This window comes from Cyprinodon tularosa, unplaced genomic scaffold, assembly GCF_016077235.1.
Source record: "Cyprinodon tularosa strain WSP-4 unplaced genomic scaffold, ASM1607723v1 ctg11, whole genome shotgun sequence".
In the NCBI taxonomy this organism is placed as follows: Eukaryota; Metazoa; Chordata; class Actinopteri; order Cyprinodontiformes; family Cyprinodontidae; genus Cyprinodon; species Cyprinodon tularosa.
In genome coordinates, this window is record NW_024037893.1 from 165,667 (window position 1) to 180,375 (window position 14,709).

The 14,709-nt window shown below is 38.2% G+C and overlaps 1 protein-coding gene across 4 annotated transcripts in view; it reads left to right on the top strand.

The window, feature by feature from the left end:
- Positions 1 to 6,538: 6,538 nt before the first annotated feature.
- sfmbt1 (Scm like with four mbt domains 1) overlaps positions 6,539 to 14,709 on the top strand; it is a 31,811-nt gene continuing 23,640 nt past the window's right edge. For all 4 annotated transcript variants that reach the window (XM_038294535.1, XM_038294554.1, XM_038294545.1 and 1 more), the window contains exon 1: positions 6,539 to 6,629. The gene's annotated coding sequence lies outside the window, so the exon portion shown is untranslated. The remainder of the gene's footprint in view (positions 6,630 to 14,709) is intronic.

The following is a 14,709-nucleotide window of genomic DNA, read 5'->3' on the forward strand; positions in this document are numbered from 1 at the left end:
ATATTCTTTGTGTTTCTCTGGATTTCCTCTAAGGGTGGTTGAGGCAGTGTGCAAAGTTTACATTTAAATCTCTCCTGAAATGTAAATCTATCTTAAGAAAACTATGAACTAAAGAGTATGTGGAAATGTATGCATTATAGAGATTGAACTATAATTGAGTAAATTCTGCTTTCCTGTGCATGTTCCTCTTGAGTTCAAAGGTCGACTTTTACATCATCAACTTATTGCATGGTGGCTCCTCTAACTGGCTAAAGGAGAGGATGTTTTTATTTGTTACTTCAACAGGAAAAAATGTTTCTACTGTGGTTAGCAGCCTAGTTGACTTTGTCAACAGTGGCTCTCAGGTTTCCAAGATATTATTCTATAAAATTTCAATTAGGACAGTGCACATCACTCAATGTGTCTGCAAATGCTTCAATATAAATATACCAGTTAGCACCAGTGCTACATTTCATCTGTTGTTCTAAGGCAGTTACAAACGTTTAACACATACAGCGCTGCAGGAAAACGGACACAAAGCAAGTCAAAAAACTATTAAGAATAAAGGATTTTTTTGTTGTTGTTAGAATAGCCTAGAATTATAAATGATCTAGGATTCCATGACCAGTAAGTTTTCAACCTAATCTGAATAACTTTTAAAGTTGAGTAGTGTCCACATTTTCAAATCTGGTCACTGTTCTTTTCCCACACATCCACCAAAGCACATGTTGTAGGTTTGACTGTTTACATCCTGAATCCTAAATAAAAAAATTTTTTTAATTAAACTAATGAGGTCAAACCTACAACATTGGAACATCTTAATTAGAATATTGTGAAAATGATTTTACTTTTTAATTTCAGAAAGTGAAACTCCTATTTCACATAGATTCATTACACTTTGAATAGGATAGTATAGAAAATCCCTTTATTGTCCCACAATGAGCTGTGTTTACAGCAGCACAAAGATTATAGAAAAAACGGTCACACAAATATGGACCTTAGAAAAATGAATAAGAATAACATAATTGAAAAGTTAAAACATCAACAATAAAATATTGTACTGTAAAGAGTTTTAACAATATAAACACTATGCACCGGAGAATAAATGACCAATATACAGCTATGGACATTGTTACAGTAATGGATATTTGACAATTTCAACATCAGAGATGTGCAAAATTATTAAAAAATGTAATATTAACGGACTAAGATAGAAACTGCAAAATGAGCCTGAATTTAACAATTTATTGAGGTTGTTGGGAACAGTGATGGTTATAGAGTCTTACAGCTGCTGGGACGAAAGATCTGTGATAACGCTGCCTGGTGCATTTAGGGTCCAGCAGACTGTCACTGAAGGAGCTCTCCAGTTCTGCAGCTTCATGCACAGCTTCATGCATGGGGTGGTAGACATTATTCAACAGAGATGTTAATTTAGTTAGAATCCTATTGTTTCCCACCTCCTGCACTGAGTCCAGAGGGCATCCAATCACAGTTGGCCTTCCTGATCCAGCCACTTTCTCTCAGCTACAGTTAAGCCACTGCTCCATCAGACAGGTCCATAGAAAATGGCTGAAGCCACAACAGAGTCATAGAATGTATTTAGGAGCGCCCCCTGCACTCCAAAAGACATCAGTTTGACCTTAAAATTAAGACCCCAGAATGAAACAATTCATTAATTTATTTCTTTTAATTTTAATGAATGTGACTTAGAGGTGATACAAACTCACACTCGGCATTTCATAACTAAGATGGCTTAAAATGTGTGTTTGTCTCAATGCAGTCAATATTTCTTATCATCAATATTTTGATGCATTAATTGCTGCATCAGTGTTGCATGGCATGGGGGCAGTCAGCCTCTGGCACTGCTCCCCTGGTTTGATATTTGACATCAATCTTCATGTCAACTGGTCTCTCTCACTGAACACCCCAAGGATTCTCTATTGAGTCAGGCCAAGAGCGTCTATTAACAGCACGCTCATTATAAAATCAGAATCTCTATAAAGTTTGTCCGCAGAAGGAAGCATGTATGCTGTAAACATTTTGCTTTAATCTTTCCTTAAATTCTTGAATTTATTTTACCTAAAATACTCTTAAAGTGGCAGTTATCTCTTTGCCAGTGAGTCTTTTCCTATACCACTTTTTTCTTCCTTTAAAGGGACACTATGCAACATTTTTCAGTTAATTAATGTGTTCCATAACGTTTTGGATGATTAAATGAGTCATTTCAGGTTGAACAAAGGTATTCTCGGCCGCCCTGGTGGTCTGTGGGGGAAATACTGCACTTGCAACTGCAGGAGCACCGACCCGCAGCAGCTTTGCTGCTCCGGCTGTGTCTGAGGCGCGTTGGGCGGAGCTTCACTATCCTTTCTCTGCCTTGCAGCTATATTTGCTGTGATCAGTGGGAATAAAGTAGTTTTAATATGTGTTTAAGTGAGAAAATACACCTGAAAACGTAATCAGTGCAGTCAGTTCATTCAGATTATTATCCTGCCTTCAATATTTTTTCTGTCGGAGCCGCTCAGACCCCCACATACCAGCGGGGCGCCAACAGTATGGATCCCTTCATCAGCAGCGGTTCACCGCGGCAGCTGGTAGGTGTTTTTCATCTAAATAATCCAAACTGCATATTCTGCCGGCAGATTTCTGCATTTTAAGTTAATTTAGGTGTCAATAAACTGTTTAAGAGGAGAGATCATCAGCGCTGTGTCTCTCTCCCTGCGTTAAACGCACCCGAAGCGCTGCTTCAGCTGCTCAGACGTGCTGCGCCTGGTGCTCAAAACGCGCCGCGGGACCTTTTGTTGCGCCTTGACGTGCGTCAACCATTGACTTTGCATGTAAACTCGCTGCTTCTGTCGCACCAGCTACGTCCAGTGTGAACGCAGCGTTAGTCATTCGCTGCTAAGCTCAAAACAACCGCGCCTGGCTTGACGGAGAAACCAGGAGAACAGCTGTGCATATTTACGACAGTGCACTTTTACTTTCGCCCTCTGGAGGGAGCCTCACTGGAAAATCAACACCGGTTGCATAGTGTACCTTTAACTGTTCTAAGAAGATGCTTGGATATAAAATTCTGCAAAGAAAAGTAAAAAACGAGTTTATTTAAACATTTTGTTGTGAAGGATGACAATAAATCACTTCTGGAAATATGTCAAGTCGTTTTCCTTAAATTAGGTGTTTAACTTAAATGAATGATTACACTCAAAAGGATTTATATGCCATTAATTAACAGTAAGCCATAATATGATTAATACATGAAGAAATAGCTTGAAATAGCTAACTCTGTGTAATAAAGATATATTACATATGAGTTGAATTTATTTAAACTACGTTTCACTATATTCTAATTGTTTGAGATTAATTTATAGACTACACCGACACCACTGCCATCTAGTGGTCACAAAGTGAGTTGCTGCGGTGAGCGGAGGAAGAAACGTGTTCGCAGCGCGCTCGCCTCGTGTGTGTGCACAGTCCCCATCCTCTGAGTCTGTACCCAGCGGGATCTTAACTATGTTTAACAAAAAACACAACTGTCGTTTCCGAGGCTGCGTTAAAGCATGAACCTCATGTTTCTATTTATCAATATTTCATATTGTCCCTGGAAATGTTTATAGGGTTCAAACTGAAGTACAATGTTATCTTTGTTCTAATAAAATTACATTGCCCATAATAGATTTTTATTTTTTTACACGACGTGCTTATTTGCAAAAATCAGAATCTTATTTGGTGGCTTCGCAAAAACAGCACCTTTTACTTTTGTTGAATATATATTTAAAAAAAAATGAGGAGATAAAAGATTCCCTTTTGATGAAATCATTAAAGCTCTTCCATGATCTCTGCAGTTTAAACCACACTTGCTTCAGCACAGCCAGTACTTTTTTCATGGTTATTTCAACCCCAGTGTGTTGAAAATCGTCGCTCTGTGTTTTTTTTTTTCTTTCCCTTTTGTCATATCAGGCGAAGGGTTGGTCTATTGTGAAGGTTTTTCTTTCTTTCTGCAGAAGCCTTTCTACTAATCGAGCGACAAAATGTGTTTCAGCTCCGCGGTTCTATAGGAGCGGCTCTCACAGAGGAGAAGATGCACTTATTTGGTTGAGAAAGCTCGTTTGTAATGATAAATGGATGGACTTTGAGCGCTGCACTCACACTGTCAACGCATATTTCCAGCAGTTTCTCCCGCCCTCTTCTCCAAAAAAAAAGAAGAAAAAAAAATCCGACTTGCCTTCCATGTGCAGCGTGTTGTGCGGGGTTATAATAGGTTTTTTTCCTTGATGAGGCGTTATTATTATTTAATTCAAAGTATAAACTCACCCTGCCTTTATAGATCACACAAGCCATCTGGCTGCATTTATGCACTTGTAAAATCTCACAGAAAAAAAAAAGAAAAACATAAAGCAACTCCTTCATATTTAACAGCAATCTATCGACTTGTTTATCAGGAAGTGTTTTGGATGGGGAAAAAACCCCAACAGTTATCGAAAGTGGGTCGATCAACCTATATGTATCTAATTTATTTTAGCTGAACCATCAACTAGAAGTCTTGATTCCACCAGGGATTTCAAAGCCCTCTAACGGCCTAAACTGTTTCAGTAAATGAATGTCAGCGGGGGATATCGGGGTGTTTCTTTTATTTTCAACGCTTTTAATTTTCTGTCTTCACTCAGCTTGTCAGTTGTTTTATTGTGTGTGTGTGAAGATGGAAGTCGGGATGATGATGATGAAGCCAGGCTCAGAGGCATATAGGCGGCAGAACATGCGCAGTGGACACTTGTGCCATATTGGAATGAGGTCGTGAAAGAAAAGTGCGTCAAGCTAACGGAAGTAAGGCGACACTACCCGCCACAATAAAAGCCCCGCGCGTTGCCCGAGCGACGGTTGGAGCTGTAGATGTCGAGGAGTAGAAGCCGCACGAGCCTCAACTTCGCCGCCATAATGGAAAGAGGTAGGTTGCAAACAGTTTTTGACTCAAGCTGGGCAATGTTTATATTATCTTGATATACAGTGAACTTTTTTGTTCTGTTTGAGATATTAATTTTAATTACCTGTAAAAAATTAAAATAAAATAAAATTGCCAGAGGAAGAAAAACTGTTTAAACAGTTAGTTTCTACATAAATATTTATTTGAAGATTAAATAATTGAATATTAGGTCAATGTGAAATCATAATTCAGGAATATTACATATTTTAAACTCCAATCAGGATATGTGATTAGTTATTTCTCACTGGGAGAAAATGGTGAAAAGATCCAAGCAAGGAACTGAACCATTTTCTCCACGGAAGTCAAGAGCGCTACAAATCATATGTGACTGGGTATAAATCAATTTAAGGTTTCTCTTAAAGGATTGTAAGGGGGAAAAAAGTGGTTTTGCACATATCCATCAGATTGAAATTTATTTGACTTTTTTCTAAACTAAAACTTTAAAATTTAAGCTTAAGTGTTTTTAGAGCTGTCAGTAATTAATACATTTTCACTTTACATGTAAACTCTTGGTCTGTTGAAAATTAAAGATTAAGGTTTGGTATCTTTTTGGTATAAGAGATCATAGTAATTATGTTTTGTTTGTTTAATTATTCAACATCACAGAATAAACTTAAGTATAAGAAACTTTAGCAATTCAGCAGTGTTGGAAACAAAAGGACTGTGACATCAGTATATATTGAATAAAATATGATGATCCTTATTTTCATTGCTATTGTTTTCATTGATGGGGTAGATTGAGATACAAATTCATAATTATGAGATATTTGCCTTTCAAACTTTGAATCTCATTATTATGACTTTCTATTTGGCTTTTTTTCATGTGGCAGAAGTGTGCTTCAATTGAAGAGGATGGGCCACTGAAAAAAAAAGTTAACTGATTTTTAAATATTATTTCAGGTTGATATGGGGAAAAAAAGTCAGAACTCTGACTTTTTTTCTCAGAATTCTGACTTTAATCTCAGAATTCTGACTTTTTTTCTCGGAATTCTGACTTTAATTTAAGAATTCTGACTTCTCAGAATTTTGGATCTTAATGTAGATGGGCACCATCAAGGAAGAAATGTGGGAGCACTCAGCTTCACTGACGAAGATCTGAGTTGTTTGAGAGGGCCAGTAACACATTGGTGGAAAAGGACGCAATTAGGCAACTTTTTACGTGCCCGAGGGGTCCCCGGTGATGCTATTTCATTAATGGAAGAGCAGAAGGTAATTAAATCAAGAGAGCTAGTTTAGTCTCTAAAACAGACATGGCTGCGGCTTGATGCTAACATGTCAGCTGTCAGAATTCAGTCAGAATATGAAAAAAGTCAGAATTTTGAGAAAAAAGATTTTTTTCTCTCATATTATACTGAAATAAAATGTACATATCAGTTAACTTTTTTTTTTCAGTGGCCCTAATCCTCTTCCGTAGGCTTCCATAGTTTTTAAACCAAACCTCTGCTAGGTGTTTAAGACGGCCTGCCACTCACAAGATGGCGGCGGAGCGACGTATTGTTTCCACGGGGGCTACTTGGCCAAGCTCTACAGCGCTAGCTACGCGAGCCTGTTATTTTGAAAGGTTTCGCCGGCAGTCCGTTTTTTTTTTCATTAACGCTGGATTAACGCTGCTGCGAGAGCGAGCAGGCGAAGAGAAACGGCATCTAAAAAAGCGACTTGGAAAAACTACTTATCGGTAAGGGGATAATTTGGCGACTAAATATTCACGTACTCTGTGTTGTTTTTCACGTATTATTAACGGTGTTTTTTACAGTGGGGGCGCCTTCGCCTTTTTTCCCGTCTCTCAAAAAGATGAGTCGGCTTCGGTCGAGTGTAAGCGCCCTTATTGCTCACCCAGCTTTGCTCCTATATATCGCTCCAGCAGCCGTGACGTTCAGTAACTTGACTCGGACACAGTCGGTCCCAGCATGCGTCCAAAGAGTCCCGCACGGCCCTGACAGTTTTCGGGACGGGGGGCTGTAATTCATCGGGACGCATTTTAATCGTTGTCATGTTTTTTTTTGGTTTTTTTTTTTCTGCTCAGTGTGAAAGTTGGACCGTCAGCGCAGCGTTGGTCTGTCTGCAAAAAAAAAAAAAAAAAAAAAAAATATATATATATATATATATCTTGGCCCCATTTTTCTGTATTTTTCAACGTATTAACCGTTGCAACCATAAAGCAGTTTAAAGACTGCGTGGAATTTTCCACTTATTTTTGCCTCGGACACTAAAATATATTTCTAACGTCGAAGTCTTACATAATGAAGGTTGCACGACCTTATCCGATTTGTTTTCTTTTCCCCGAGACGGTGGCTTAAAAAAATAAAATAAAATAAAAAAAGACACATAAACTAAACGCGGGTTTTTAGAAGCCAGTAAGATCTAAACTGTTGACATTTTGTAAATTGACTCAATACAAGCGATTATTCATGTGGCCTCTTAAAGCTGAAGTCTGTAAGTTTTTAAAAATCACTTTTTTGTCATATTGGCTAAAACTGTCCCTATGCCCAGACAGCAGTACATGTGATATGTAACCTGTGAAAAAAACTGCTTCAATTGGTCCCGCATACTGCCTGTATTTCAATCTGGAAAGAATAATTCGGGACGAGTCAAAACAACCAATCACAGCCAGAGGAGCGTCTGATGGAGTGTCAATCACAGCTCACACACGCCTTCTGGTCGCACGCGGTAGCCGCGCAGATGCTGTGAGAGGGGTGGAGCTTGGAGGTGGGGAATGAGTGAAGCAGAGAGGGTGGGGGAGTGGCGTGAAACCTGTTTTTCTTCAAATTTTCAGTCGAAGTCTGCTCTCTCCTCAATGTTACAGACTGCAGCTTTAACTTCCCTATTGTGCAACTTGAGTGATCCGCTGGCAGCGCGCGCTGCTCAGACCCACAGCACTTTCTCTGCAAAGTGCATCCAGCCTGTTATTAGATAGAAAATAGCAAATAATGCTGTTTTCTTTGTTTGTTTTCATGGAGTCGTTTGGGTTAAAGGATCATGGACTGATACTGTGTCTGAATATGCAAACTTATGGCGATTAGAAGCACCAGTAGGTTAATATCATGTTTTTGGGGGAAGTTGAGCTTATTAAAAATGTTCATATGAGGTGAGATCAACACTTCAGGGCGCCTGCTTTATGTTTCATATAGTTCATCAGCTCTTTTAGTAAATTGAGTTTTACAAAAAAAAAAAAAAAACATGTATTTATTAAGTGAAACATCTTTACATATTAAAGTGTAGGTAATGTTTTAATTACGATTATAAAAAATATAATAATTATAGAAAAAAAGTAAACAAAATGAATTAAAACCAGGGGCAGAGCTAGATGGGGGCCCAGGGCTGGCCATGTGGCCACCCCTACCATTTTTTTCCTCTAAAACAGACGGTAGCAGCAGTAATACTCTAAGGGTAATGTTCAAACTTATTAAATATTTAAATTTTTCATATATTAACTTGACAACAGAAACACTGTGGTTAATGATGCACATCAATATACAAACATTAAAGATGATACATAAAGAATTCATGCTCTTTTCAGAACTAAATTTTCAATTATTTGGGGTAAAGATAAAATGACGTGCGTCTGTAGTTCTTCAGTGAAATCATAGATAAATAAATACTATAATAATAACTTAAAAAATCATTTAATGTGGATGTTTGCCGCAGAACTCAAACCAGAAAGAATTTTGTCCACTATACCTTTTATTTACACAGCATAGATGTTTAAATATATCTGTTTATTTGTTAGCCAACACTGCAGGGGAGTATAGGTTGTCTTTATTTAGAAAATATGGATGTTGTGCTTGTTCCTGTTGAAACAGGGTAGATTGACCCTGAGGTTCTGTTGCCTTTGACTGGCCACCGCTATTAGGATTTTCTGGCTACGCCTCTGTTTAAAACTACAGCAGCATCAATCAGTAAGATATTGTAGTTGGAAAAAATTTTCCCTTTCAGTGTTTCTGATTAGTGATGGCATGTCAATGATTTTTTTTTTCACATTTAATAAACGCATTATATCTCCAAATGTCTTTGGTACATTTTAATCTGAATTTCTTAAAAGCTATTCTGTGAAATAAACAAGAGAAAAGTGCTCTGAACTATTACCTCCAATTTAATTTATTTTAATCTGTTTTAGACTATAGGAAAAACAAACAACATGGAAGGTCACAGGTTGTAGAAAACTGGATTTGCCAAGAAAAATATTCTCCTGTTAGTAAAAAATCATATTTCCAGAAATACAATCCCTTTTTTTTATTTGTCTGCTGTAGTTCTTATGGTGTTATCATTTTTAATGAAAAAGTAAAAAAAAACAAATTTTTACCCTTTATTTGCAAATACAAACCTTTTCAAAAGTATAACATCGTTTTGCCTCTCTTTAAAAGTTGAAAAGCAACAATTATATATTCTTCGGCTAAATAATAAGGCCTTTCAGCTAAATTAAAGCATTTGTATCTGGTATTTTAATACTGCTGCATGTAGTTATGCAAACACTAGATGCGCACCTTCCCAATTTAGCCTTACCTGGAACTGCTCTTTATAGAACAAAATACAGTGAAATTGTTTGGTTAATTAGTCAGGCTAACTGCTAAGCATTCAGTTGCTTAGCAGAAAAAGCTTAACTCTCAACCTAAATCAGCTTCTTCTTAAAAACACGGATGTGTCTTCTTTAGTTTCCACACCATATAGAACTGGCAAACAAAGAAATTGGGCTTTCCATTAAGCAAGGTTAAAGTCTATGTTGGGCCAGTGTTTAGTAACAGGTGGGGGAGGGGAGCATGGCATTACTTGTTGCTCTTTAGGATGAAACGAAGGCAAAAAAAATCTGAGGCTATTCTAGAGTTGTTATGATGGTAAAATTTGGTGTTGTTAGAATTTAAAACGTGTTGGACCTCAGTACTGCTTTTCTAATCTATTTGGTCACATGCTGGACTATTGAGAAAAACACTGAACTGATGCAAAAGCAGAACATCTCTGGTCATATGACAGTTTTTATATCAAAGTCAAAAACAAAACATCTCTCTCTTAGGTCATCACTGCTGCAGGACCTGAGAAATGTTTTTTTTTTTTACTAAGGAAAGATTTCTGAAGGTGCTGAACTCAGAGAAGATCATTTTCCTTTTTTTACTCTGAGGATGTATTTTTCATCCAGGAGCTGTTGTTTCTGAAATTATAGCAGCATGCCTCTTGTTTCTATGCAACAACACAAAAGCCGACAAGAACTGTGACTCTGCTGAAGGGATCTTTCTGCGGTGGGGGATTAACCTTGGCACCATTGCAGCCAATACTTTCCTGTCAGTTTAAGTCAAACTTTCTATTCTTTTGCAAAGCTTTTAGTAATGAATTGCTAACGGTGGAACATTTACTTGCAGCCTTTTTTTTTTTTTTTAAAGCTTTCTCTCTGGAGCTAAAATATAATATAGAATGCTCCTTTCATGTCTCAAATTGACCTCTTAGGGGTTTACTTCTCCCTATAATGCTTTCAAGCTATTTAAAAAAAATTAAAAAGAGAAATCTCTAAAGTTGGCTTTCTCACTGAACCTAGCTGGTGATTTTTGACAAATGGAGCACCATGTTCTGGCCAAATCCTACTCTGGTCATGTAACAGACTGCTACCAAAACATCTCTGGCAGTGCAGGGACTCTCCTTCCCTCAGCTCCTCACTGTCTCCCCTCCTGCTCTACCGCTGACAGAAAGCTGTGCATTTTGCTGAAAATTGGTCGATCTTACTGAGTACTTCAAGTTATTGTAAAGAGTTAAGAATATGAAAGCACAACTTCATCTGTGGTGAACTAAATGGTTACAAAGCAGCCTAGTTTTCTCCAAGTCTGAATGATTGTCTCTCCACACTCTAATCTCGACAGAACAGGCTGCATCTTAGCCGACGTCGTGCTCTGGCTGATAACAGAAGCAGACTTTTTTTTTTAGACTGAAGTTTTGTAAAAGTATATTATGTGACGGCACATGGCGTACAATAAAGGATAGCGTATAGTAACAAGTAAATGAATCCAAATACAAACACTTATTTGTAAAGTAATTATTACTTCTCTGTGTATGATTAAAGACAACAGTTAAAAAAGATACTTTACATTGCAGTGCAAGGGGTTTGTTTCAACAGCAGTTAAAAAAATGTGCAATTTTGATGACAAACAGCTCAAAGTGATTAGATTCAGTCTTATTTAAAAACGTCTGACTTTATTGTTTTCACAGTAAAACCTGACGACAAAGGTAACAATCTAATCAGAATCATCAGAATCAGATATACTTTAAAGTGCAAAGTCATACTGTCAACTTTTAAAGGGTTGGAAAAACCCATTAGTAAGAGTATGTCTTCATCAAAGTCTGATTACCTCTCAGAACAGTCTGTTTATTTTCCCCCTCCCACACCTGTTGCTGGGCATCACGGGGCAGCTGGCTGAAAGAAATGCGGTGTCATTTTCCGTTGTTTGTAATGGAAAAGAAAAGGTGGATGTTTGGAAATGTTTCAAGTCAAAACAGAAACATAGATGAAGGATGTGGTGTAGACAGTGAAATTGGGCCACCTTACAGTCGTAACAGGATAAAACTGTTAACTGAAACAAGTGCAGCGAGTTGCAGGGAGGATCCACCAGAGCAGGACTATTAATCAGTCCTACTTGAATTTAGATTTAGAGAAAAAGCTAAAGATTTAATTAATATAAACACCAAAAAAATAAATAAATGTTATAAATAGAATTTGAACCAGTGGCAATTTCTCATTCAGTACTAGGGAGGCTTAACCTCCCCTGTAAATTTCGTAAAATTATTGTTAAAATATGCATTGTGAAACGATATAAATGTAGTTATTAAACTGCATTAATAATGAACTAAAATGTGCCTGATTTCATGAGTATTTTGCACATTAATCAGCTGTTTATTCCGCTCTCGGACTCAATCTCCCCTCCTAGAGCAGCAGGACGCTTTTAATGAGAAATCTAGGGCCACAATAAAAGTTTAATTAGCAAATCAATTAATCCGTCAATTATTTTTTGTTTGTTTTGATTAATCGATTAATAATCGGATAGTGAAGTGTTGCTTAAAGAAGAGTTTTTATGAAATGTAACCAGGTGAAACGTTTTTTATCTAAAATGCAAAATGTTTACATATTGTTTTTTCACACTTTTTCTATAATTGGTGCTCAAGGTGGGTCGCTCTGTCAGCAAAAGGCATGATTTAGAGTCTATACTCCAGTTAACGATTAATCAATCACTAAATTAGTTGACGATTATTTGCATAAGAGATTAATCTGATAAATTTTTTCAGCCCTGGAGAAATCCCTGGTGAGGTTTCAGCCTCCGTCTGTTGAACTAAGCAATGAAAAAGAAAGAGCTCTGATTGAAAAGCGCTGCAAAATACGTCACCTCCAGTGAGGCTGAACTTAGGGTGTCTATGGAGCAGGGCGCGTCATGAAGCTGACTGCTTGATGCTGATTGGCAAACATACTTATGAATTTTTGACTGACATTGGCCAGACAGGGAGGAGGTTTTTCTCATAATTAGAGAGGGAAAGAGTTAAAATATTTCAGATTGCTTCACAGAAGCTATTTTACCCCATTCTATTAATGTGTTTTATGTGTTTCAACATTTTTTAATGCAGTATGTGACGTTTGTATTTAATTAACGCAATTGAGCCTCCCCTGTTTCAGAGAGCAGCAGCCGCCTCTGGTTTGAACTTTAAGAATCAATATATTAGATTTTCTTAGCAGTAGTGGCAACAATTCTTTGATTAATATAATCAAATTATAATTTTCTTACATGTGTAATTAATTCTGTTTTTACATGGTATAATGCTGAAAAAATGGTGGTAGTTCCACCAAAGGTTTGCATCATCTGACCATCTCATAGCAGCCTGATATGAGATGCGCTTTTTCTGTTTGAAAACATCAAGAAGTAAATTTAGCCACAGTCTTATTCAATTGTGCATCAGAGGAGAAAATGCTGGTGTTTTAGACTAACTAATGGTGAGCTACAGATGCCACCTAGCAGAGGTTATGGAGATGTTCTCTGATGTTTTTGTTCATGTTATCAGATCGTTTTTCCCACTCAGAGACATCTGAGGCCCAAAAAAGCATTTTTCTAAAAAGCTTCATGGCATGTTAAGTGCGGATGAGGCTATGATTCGTTAAGTGCTTGGAACGGGGATGTGCTGCGTGGATGTCGGTAGGCTCTGAGCGCCTGTGAGTGTGTGTGAGTGTGGGTGAGTGTGTGCATTTGGCCCTCTCGTCTTTCGGGTTCAGTTGGGAGTGTCGTTTGGTGTGAGTTTTAGGCAGACTGCTGCTAACTGTGGTCCACTCAGACCACTTTACCGAGTGCAAAACAGGGAAGTCGCTTTTCTTCCTGTGTGCCTGTAGAGCCGAGGCTGTGGTGAACTTCTGCAGAAAGCTACGGCTCGTCCAGCCTAAAGTGAAAAATCAAACAGGTTTGACTTGAAAACGTAAAGAACTTTATAGGAGTGTTGGTTTATTTAGTTTTTTTCCCTCAGTTGTAGAGTTAAACCTTTGAATCCATGCACCAGTGTTTGTAAAGCTTTTTTTGCTGCTCTTTTTAACTCTTTTTCAATCCCCCCTCCCAGCCCCCCAGGACAATGAGAACCTCTGGTTTGTGTGTCTTTGTCAGAGGGAGGGGAGAGAGGACAGAGAAAGTCTGGTGCGGGGTCGTGGGTGAAAGGCGGGCGCTGATCCCGTTGGAGCACCGGGGTCGCAGTTGCAGTCCGGCGGTCGGCAGGGGTCGGCCCTCGGCGGCGGCCCCTGTTTTTAATAGAGATGTCAAATGTGACAAAGACGAGGCTGACAGCGCGGCTGAATGGAGCTGAGCTGATGGAGCGGCTCCCCTCGGCTCCAGCTCTCCCATCTTTCGCATTCACGCCACTCTCTCCTGTTGCTTTAACTGATTTCATCTGCTTTTCACAATCATGCGGGGTCAGCTCCATGTGTCAAAGTGATCCACATTCACGTCAGGCCTATGTTTGAGTCTTCATCACCGGTTTCAAGAAGGAAAAACAAAAAAAGCTTACAATTAAGATTTTGCAAAAGATATTCTATTCGCTAGTTGAAGCGACTCCTGAGAGATTAAAATTTGCCAGCCATCTGGGGTGCTACTTAGGTGCTAAGTGCAGGGCCAGAAGAGAAGCTTTTGGAATATTAATGTTCCAACTTCAGATTTGGCAGCGTTGTGTGATAAATGCAGCATTCCTTCATTTAGCATTTTCACAAAGACTGAAACAAGCGCACATTTATCTGGCTTAATGGTTATTAAAGCAGCTGAAATTCTTGTTGTCTTGATCCACTCGGCCCTTCAGGTCCCTCCGGTGGTGTTTATAGTGGGCTCATTTTGAAGAAGTCACACATTTTCTCACACTGAGTCTTACAAATGAAATGTAGTTTATTAGGATGTTTCTAGATGGGATGGATCAAAATAAGGCCATGCACGGTTGTAAAATCTGGATAAATCTGGTTTGCATTCATATTCAGCCTTCTTGACTCTCATGGTTTAAATAAATTCCCATGCTATATAATATCATCAGAAGCCACCCAATTATTAAATCAAGAATATGAGTGTGTAATGTTTAAATACAGCTGTTCTGCTGAGGCCTCAGAGGGGTGGCGGAGAAGTGGAAACATCTCAGGGAGCGTTAGAGTATTCACATTTAGCAGAGAAGCAGCCCAGATTAATTTAAGCCAGAAATTATTCATATCTCTGGCACATTAGAATTTTTTTTTCATTAATTTCAGAAGTTTGTTTCTGATGGGAAAGAAGACAGGG